The sequence below is a fragment of the Arachis stenosperma genome, chromosome 7, assembly GCF_014773155.1.
Source record: "Arachis stenosperma cultivar V10309 chromosome 7, arast.V10309.gnm1.PFL2, whole genome shotgun sequence".
In the NCBI taxonomy this organism is placed as follows: domain Eukaryota; kingdom Viridiplantae; phylum Streptophyta; class Magnoliopsida; order Fabales; family Fabaceae; genus Arachis; species Arachis stenosperma.
The window spans coordinates 82,927,940-82,937,118 of NC_080383.1; the positions used below are offsets into that span (position 1 = coordinate 82,927,940).

At 41.0% G+C, this 9,179-nt stretch overlaps 1 non-coding gene across 1 annotated transcript; it reads left to right on the forward strand.

Annotated features, from left to right (window-relative positions):
* The first annotated feature begins 3,458 nt into the window (after window positions 1–3,458).
* On the forward strand, window positions 3,459–3,566 carry LOC130942906 (small nucleolar RNA R71). The gene has a single exon (XR_009071452.1). It is a non-coding gene; the product is annotated as a small nucleolar RNA R71 (small nucleolar RNA).
* Window positions 3,567–9,179: the final 5,613 nt, after the last annotated feature.

Here is a 9,179-nt window from a genome sequence, read left to right on the forward strand (position 1 = left end):
AGGAAAGTGCATCCCTTGAGGTATCTCAGGGATCTCATGATGAGAGGGGTCTCTTGTGTGCTCCATCCTTTTCTTGGTAATGGGATTATCCTCATCAATGGTGATGTCCCCCTCTATGTCAACTCCAACTGAATAACAGAGGTGACAAATGAGGTGAGGAAAGGCTAACCTTGCTAAGGTGGAAGACTTGTCCGCCACCTTGTAGAGTTCTTGGGCTATGACCTCATGAACTTCCACTTCTTCTCCAGTCATGATGCTATGGATCATGATGGCCCGGTCTAAAGTAACTTCGGATCGGTTGCTAGTAGGAATGATTGAGCGTTGGATGAACTCCAACCATCCTCTAGCCACGGGTTTGAGGTCATGCCTTCTCAGTTGAACCGGCTTGCCTCTTGAATCTCTCTTCCATTGTGCGCCCTCTTCACATATGATTGTGAGGACTTGGTCCAACCTTTGATCAAAGTTGACCCTTCTTGTGTAAGGATGTTCATCTCCTTGCATCATAGGCAAGTTGAACGCCACCCTCACACTTTCCGGACTAAAATCCAAGTATTTCCCCCGAACCATAGTAAGATAATTCTTAGGATCCGGGTTCACACTTTGATCATGGTTCTTGGTGATCCATGCATTGGCATAGAACTCTTGAACCATCAAGATTCCGACTTGTTGAATGGGGTTGGTAAGCACTTCCCAACCTCTTCTTCGGATCTCATGGCGGATCTCCGGATATTCACCCTTTTTGAGTGAAAAGGGGACCTCGGGGATCACCTTCTTCAAGGCCACAACTTCATAGAAGTGGTCTTGATGCACCCTTGAGATGAACCTATCCATCTCCCATGACTCGGAGGTGGAAGCTTTTGCCTTCCCTTTCCTCTTTCTAGAGGTTTCTCCGGCCTTGGATGCCATAAATGGTTATGGAAAACGAAAAAGCAACGCTTTTACCACACCAAACTTAAAATGTTTGCTCGTCCTCGAGCAAAAGAAGAAAGAAGAGAGTAGAAGAAGAAGAAATGAGGAAGGGGGAGATGGTGGTGTATTCGGCCAAAGAGGGGGAGAAGTGTTGGTTGTGTGAAAAATGAAGGGGTGAAGAAGGGTATTTATAGGAGGGAGGGGTGATGGGGTTCGGCCATAATGGGTGGGTTTGGGAGGGAAAGTGGTTTGAATTTGAAGGGTGAGGTTGGTGGGGTTTTATGAAAGATGGATGTGAGTGGGGAAGAGAAAGATGGGATTTGATAGGTGAAGGGTTTTTGGGGAAGAGGTATTGAGGTGATTGGTGAATGGGGGAAGAAGAGAGAGAGTGGTGGTGGGATCCTGTGGGGTCCACAGATCCTGTGGTGTCAAGGAAAAGTCATCCCTGCACCAAATGTTGCTCAAAATCACGTTTTGAGCTATTTCTGGCGTTAAACGCCGGGCTGGTGCCCATTCCTGGCGTTTAACGCCAGGTTCTTACCCTTTTCTGGCGTTTAACGCCAGTCTGGTGCCCCTTTCTGGCGTTAAACGCCCAGAATGGTGCCAGACTGGGCGTTAAACGCCCAACTGCTAGGCTCACTGGCGTTTGAACGCCAGCAGCATCTTCCTCCAGGGTGTGTTGTTTTTCTTCCTGTTTTTCATTCTGTTTTTGCTTTTTCAATTGATTTTGTGACTTCTTATGATCATCAACCTACAAAATAAAATAAAATAACAAAAGAAAATATGTAAAATATAATATTGGGTTGCCTCCCAACAAGCGCTTCTTTAATGTCAGTAGCTTGACAGAGGGCTCTCATGGAGCCTCACAGATACTCAGAGCAATGTTGGAACCTCCCAACACCAAACTTAGAGTTTGAATGTGGGGGTTCAACACCAAACTTAGAGTTTGGTTGTGGCCTCCCAACACCAAACTTAGAGTTTGAATGTGGGGGCTCTTCTTGACTCTGATTTGAGAGAAGCTCTTCATGCTTCATCTCTATGGTGACAGAGGGATATCCTTGAGCCTTAAACACAAAGGATTCTCCATTCACTTGAATGATCAGTTCACCTCTATCAACATCAATCACAGCCTTTGCTGTGACTAGGAAAGGTCTGCCAAGGATGATGGTTTCATCCATGCATTTCCCAGTCTCTAGGACTATGAAATCAGTAGGGATGTAATGGTCTTCAATCTTAACCAAAACATTCTCTACAAGTCCATAAGCTTGTTTTCTTGAGTTGTCTGCCATCTCTAGTGAGATTTTTGCAGCTTGTACCTCAAAGATCCTTAGCTTCTCCATTACTGAGAGAGGCATGAGGTTTACACTTGACCCTAAGTCACACAGAGCCTTCTTGAAGGTCATGGTGCCTATGGTACAAGGTATGGAAAACTTCCCAGGGTCTTGTCTCTTTTGAGGTAATTTCTGCCTAGACAAGTTATCCAGTTCTTTAGTGAGCAAAGGAGGTTCATCCTCCCAAGTCTCATTTCCAAATAACTTGTCATTTAGCTTCATGATTGCTCCAAGGTATTTAGCAACTTGCTCTTCAGTGACATATTCATCCTCTTCAGAGGAAGAATACTCATCAGAATTCATGAAAGACAGAAGTAAGTCCAATGGAATCTCTATGGTCTCATTTTGAGCCTCAGATTCCCATGGTTCCTCATTGGGGAACTCAGTGGAGGCCAGTGCACGCCCGTTGAGGCCTTCCTCATTGGCGTTCACTTCATCCTCATCCTCTCCAAATTCGGCCATATTGATGGCCTTGCACTCTCCTTTAGGATTTTCTTCTGTGTTGCTTGGAAGAGTACTTGGAGGGAGTTCAGTAACTTTCTTGCTCAGCTGTCCCACTTGTGCCTCCAAATTTCTAATGGAGGACCTTGTTTCATTCATGAAACTTTGAGTGGTTTTAATCAGATCAGAGACCATGGTTGCTAAGTCAGAGGGGTTCTGCTTAGGATTCTCTGTCTGTTGCTGAGAAGATGATGGAAAAGGTTTGCCATTGTTAAACCTGTTTCTTCCACCATTATTATTGAAACCTTGTTGAGGTCTCTCTTGATTCTTCCATGAGAGATTTGGGTGATTTCTCCATGAAGAATTATAGGTGTCACCATAGGGTTCTCCCAGGTAATTCACCTCTTCCATTGAAGGGTTCTCAGGATCATAAGCTTCTTCCTCAGATGAAGCATCCTTAGTACTGCCTGGTGCAGTTTGCATTCCAGACAGACTTTGAGAAATCAAATTGACTTGTTGAGTCAATATCTTATTCTGAGCCAATATGGCATTCAGAGTGTCAATCTCAAGAACTCCTTTCTTCTGACTTGTCCCACTGTTCACAGGATTTCTCTCAGAAGTGTACATGAATTGGTTATTTGCAACCATTTCAATTAGTTCTTGAGCCTTTGTAGGCGTCTTCTTCAGATGAAGAGATCCTCCAGCAGAGCTATCCAAGGACATCTTAGATAGTTCAGAGAGACCATCATAGAAAATACCTATGATGCTCCATTCAGAAAGCATGTCAGAAGGACATTTTCTGATCAATTGTTTGTATCTTTCCCAAGCTTCATAGAGGGATTCTCCATCCTTCTGTCTGAAGGTTTGGACTTCCACTCTAAGCTTACTCAATCTTTGTGGCGGAAAGAACTTTGCCAAGAAGGCATTGACTAGCTTTTCCCAAGAGTCCAGGCTTTCTTTAGGTTGAGAGTCCAACCATATTCTAGCTCTGTCTCTTACAGCAAAAGGGAATAGCATCAGTCTATAGACCTCAGGGTCTACCCCATTAGTCTTGACTGTGTAACAGATTTGCAAGAATTCAGCTAAGAACTGATGAGGATTTTCCATTGGAAGTCCATGGAACTTGTAATTCTGTTGCATTAGAGAAACTAATTGAGGTTTAAGCTCAAAGTTGTTTGCTCCAATGGCAGGGATAGAGATGCTTCTCCCATAGAAGTCGGGAGTAGGTGCAGTAAAGTCACCCAGCACCTTCCTTGCATTGTTTGCATTATTGTTGTTTTCGGCTGCCATGTCTTCTTCTTCTTTGAAGAATTCGGTCAGGTCCTCTAAAGAGAGTTGTGTTTTGGCTTCTCTTAGCTTTCTCTTCAATGTCCTTTCGGGTTCAGGGTCAGCTTCAACAAGAATGCCTTTGTCTCTGCTCCTGCTCATATGAAAGAGAAGAGAACAAGAAAATATGGAATCCTCTATGTCACAGTATAGAGATTCCTTGAGGTGTCAGAGGAAAAGAGAAATAGAAAGAAGAAGGAGAAGAAGAATTCAAACTTTAATTAGATAAGGTTCGAATTGTGCATTGAGAAGGAGTGGTACTCCATAAATAGAAGGATGTGGAAGGAGGGAAGTAATTTTTCGAAAATTCAATTAAAAAGATTTTGAAAACATTTTGAAAAACACTTAATTGATTTTCGAAAATAAAAGTAAGAAAGAAATCAAGTGATTTTTTGAAAAAGATTTTGAAATTAGAAGTTAAAAAGATTTGATTGAAAACTTATTTTGAAAAAGATGTGATTAAAAAGATATGATTGATTTTAAAAACATTTGATTGAAAAGATATGATTTGAAAACAATTTTAAAAGATATGATTTGAAAACAATTTGAAAAGATTTGATTTGAAGACAATTTTAAAAGGATTTGATTTTAAAAATTAATGACTTGCCTAACAAGAAAAGATATGATTCAAACATAAAACCTTCCCCAACAGAAAAGGCAAAAAATGTTCAATCAAATCATTAATTGTTAGTAAGTATCTTTGAAAAAGGAAAGAAATTAATCTTGAAAACATTTGATTGAAAAGATATGATTTGAAAAAGATTTGATTTTGAAAAACTTTGAAAACTTGAAAAAAATTTGATTTGAAAAACAAAATCTTCCCCCTAGCACCATCCTGGCGTTAAACGCCCAGAATGGTGTCCATTCTGGCGTTTAACGCCCAAAATGCACCCTTTTTGGGCGTTAAACGCCCAACCAGGTACCCTGGCTGGCGTTTAAACGCCAGTTTGCCTTCTTCACTGGGCATTTTTGAATGCCCAGCTTTTTCTGTAAAATTCCTCTGCAGTATGTTCTGAATCTTCAATTCTCTGTATTATTGACTTGAAAAGACACAAATAAAAAATATTTTTGGATTTTTAATAATCAAAATGCAACTAGAATTAAATAACAATGCATGCAAGACACCAAACTTAGCAGTTTGTATACTACTGACACTATATGAGACACATAAACACTCAAGTCAAAAGAATTCAAAGATCAGAGTAAGAAATCATCAAGAATTACTTGAAGATCCTTAAGACACATGAATGAATGCATGCAATTGACACCAAACTTAAGATGAGACACTAGACTCAAGCAAGAAACATAAAATATTTTTGGTTTTTATGGTTTTTGTGAAATTTTTTGTGTTTTTCGAAAATTAAGTGAGAACATCAAAATTCTTAGTGAGAATTCCAGGAATCAGTGCAATGCTAATCTAAGACTCCGGTCCAGGAATTAGACATGGCTTCACAGCCAGCCAAGCTTTCAAAGAAAGCTTCGGTCCAAAACACTAGACATGGCCAAAGGCCAGCCAAGCCTTAGCAGATCACTGCTCCAAAAGCAAGATGAACAAGCTCTTGTGATGATAGGTTGAGACCTCGGTCCAATGAAATTAGACATGGCTTTGCAGCCAGCCAGATTTCAACAAATCATCATGAAACTCTAGAATTCATCTTCAAGAATTTCGAAAAAAATAAATGCCTAATCTAAGCAACAAGATGAACTGTCAGTTGTCCATACACAAGAACAATCCCCGGCAACGGCGCCAAAAACTTGGTGCACGAAATTGTGATCAATACTTTTCAAAACATAAACAATCCCTAGTAATGGCTCCAAAGACTTGGTGCTCAATACCATGGCATAAACACAACTTCGCACAACTAACCAGCAAGTGCACTGGGTCGTCCAAGTAATAAACCTTACGCGAGTAAGGGTCGATCCCACGGAGATTGGTGGTATGAAGCAAGCTATGGTCACCTTGTAAATCTCAGTCAGGCAGACTCAAATGGGTATAGTGATGAACGAAAATAACATAAAAGATAAAGATAGAGATACTTATGTATATCATTGGTGTAAGAGCTTCAGACAAGCGTATGAAGATGCCTTCCCTTCCGTCTCTCTGCTTTCCTACTGTCTTCATCCAATCCTTCTTACTCCCTTCCATGGCAAGCTCGTGTAGGGTTTCACCGTTGTCAATGGCTACCTCCCATCCTCGCAGTGAAAGCTAATGCTCACGCACTCTGTCACAGTACGGCCAATCACCGGTTTGGTTCCCTCCCCTACTGGAATAGAATCCCTCTTTTGCGTCTGTCACTAACGCCCAGCAGGTTACAGGTTTGAAGCACGTCACAGTCATTCAATCATTGAATCCTACTCAGAATACCACAGACAAGGTTTAGACCTTCCGGATTCTCTTGAATGCCGCCATCAGGTCCTGCCTATACCACGAGGACTCCGATTAAAGAATCCAAGAGATATTCACTAAGCCTCATATGCTTGTAGAACAAGAATGGTTGTCAGTCACCTTGTTCATGAGTGAGGAGGATGATGAGTGTCAATCATCACCTTCATCAAGTTAAAGAACAAGTGATATCTTGGACAAAGAACAAGCGGAATTGAATAGAAGAACAATAGTAATTGCATTAATACTCGAGGTACAGCAGAGCTCCACACCTTAATCTATGGTGTGTAGAAACTCCACCGTTGAAAATACATAAGAACAAGGTCTAGGCATGGCCGAATGGCCAGCCTCCCAAAGTGATCAAAAGATCTAAAGAAAAAGGTTCCAAAGATCAGAAGATGATGTCAAATACAATAGTAAAAGGTCCTACTTATAGAAAACTAGTAGCCTACGGTGTACAAAGATGAGTAAATGACATAGAAATCCACTTCCGGGCCCACTTGGTGTGTGCTTGGGCTGAGCAATGAAGCATTTTCGTGTAGAGACTTGTCTTGGAGTTAAACGCCAGCTTTTATGCCAGTTTGGGCGTTTAACTCCCATTTAGGTGCCAGTTCCGGCGTTTAACGCTGGAATTTCTTGAGGTGACTTTGAACGCCGGTTTGGGCCATCAAATCTTGGGCAAAGTATAGACTATCATATATTTCTGGAAAGCCCAGGATGTCTACTTTCCAACGCCGTTGAGAGCGCGCCAATTGGGCTTCTGTAGCTCCAGAAAATCCACTTCGAGTGCAGGGAGGTCAGAATCCAACAGCATCTGCAGTCCTTTTCAGTCTCTGAATCAGATTTTTGCTCAGATCCCTCAATTTCAGCCAGAAAATACCTGAAATCACAGAAAAACACACAAACTCATAGTAAAGTCCAGAAAAGTGAATATTAATTAAAAACTAATAAAAATATACTAAGAACTCAACTAAAACTACCAAAAACATACTAAAAACAATGCCAAAAAGCGTATAAATTATCCGCTCATCACAACACCAAACTTAAATTATTGCTTGTCCCCAAGCAACTGAAGATCAAATAAGATAAAAAAGAAGAGAATATGCAATGAACTCCAAAAACATCCATGAAGATCAGTATTAATTAGATGAGCGGGGCTTTTAGCTTTTTGCCTCTGAATAGTTTTGGCATCTCACTTTATCCTTTGGAACTCAGAATGATTGGCTTCTTTAGGAACTCAGAATCCAGATAGTGTTATTGATTCTCCTAGTTAAGTATGATGATTCTTGAACACAGCTACTTTATTGAGTCTTGGCTGTGGCCCAAAGCACTCTGTCTTCCAGTAGTACCACCGGATACATACATGCCACAGACACATAATTGGGTGAACCTTTTCAGATTGTGACTCAGCTTTGCTAAAGTCCCCAATTAGAGGTGTCCAGGGTTCTTAAGCACACTCTTATTGCCTTGGATCACAACTTTATTTCTTTCTTTTTCTTTCTTTTCTTCTCTTTTTTTTTCGGTTTTTTTTTTCGTTTTCTCCTTCTTTTTTTTTTGTATTCACTGCTTTTTCTTGCTTCAAGAATCATTTTTATGATTTTTCAGATCCTCAGTAACATGTCTCCTTTTTCATCATTCTTTCAAGAGCCAACATTCATGAACCACAAATTCAAAAGACATATGCACTGTTCAAGCATACATTCAGAGAACAAAAGTGTTGCCACCACATCAAAATAATTAAACTGTTATAAAATTCAAAATTCATGCAATTCTTTTCCTTTTCAATTAAGCACGTTTTTATTTAAGAAAGGTGATGGATTCATAGGACATTCATAACTTTAAGGCATAAACACTAAGACACTAATGATCATAAGACACAAACATAGATAAACATAAGCATAAAAATTCGAAAAACAGAAGAATAAAGAACAAGGAAATCAAGGAACGGGTCCACCTTAGTGATGGCGGCTCTTCCTTCCTCTTGAAGGTCCTATGGAGTGCTTGAGCTCCTCAATGTCTCTTCCTTGCCTTTGTTGCTCCTCTCTCATGATTCTTTGATCTTCTCTAATTTCATGGAGGAGAATGGAGTGTTCTTGGTGCTCCACCCTTAGTTGTCCCATGTTGGAACTCAATTCTCCTAGGGAGGTGTTTAGTTGCTCCCAATAGTCTTGTGGAGGAAAGTGCATCCCTTGAGGTATCTCAGGGATCTCATGATGAGAGGAGTCTCTTGTGTGCTCCATCCTTTTCTTGGTAATGGGCTTATCCTCATCAATGGTGATGTCCCCCTCTATGTCAACTCCAACTGAATAACAGAGGTGACAAATGAGGTGAGGAAAGGCTAACCTTGCTAAGGTGGAAGACTTGTCCGCCACCTTGTAGAGTTCTTGGGCTATGACCTCATGAACTTCCACTTCTTCTCCAGTCATGATGCTATGGATCATGATGGCCCGGTCTAAAGTAACTTCGGATCGGTTGCTAGTAGGAATGATTGAGCGTTGGATGAACTCCAACCATCCTCTAGCCACGGGTTTGAGGTCATGCCTTCTCAGTTGAACCGGCTTGCCTCTTGAATCTCTCTTCCATTGTGCGCCCTCTTCACATATGATTGTGAGGACTTGGTCCAACCTTTGATCAAAGTTGACCCTTCTTGTGTAAGGAGTTCATCTCCTTGCATCATAGGCAAGTTGAACGCCACCCTCACACTTTCCGGACTAAAATCCAAGTATTTCCCCCGAACCATAGTAAGATAATTCTTAGGATCCGGGTTCACACTTTGATCATGGTTCTTG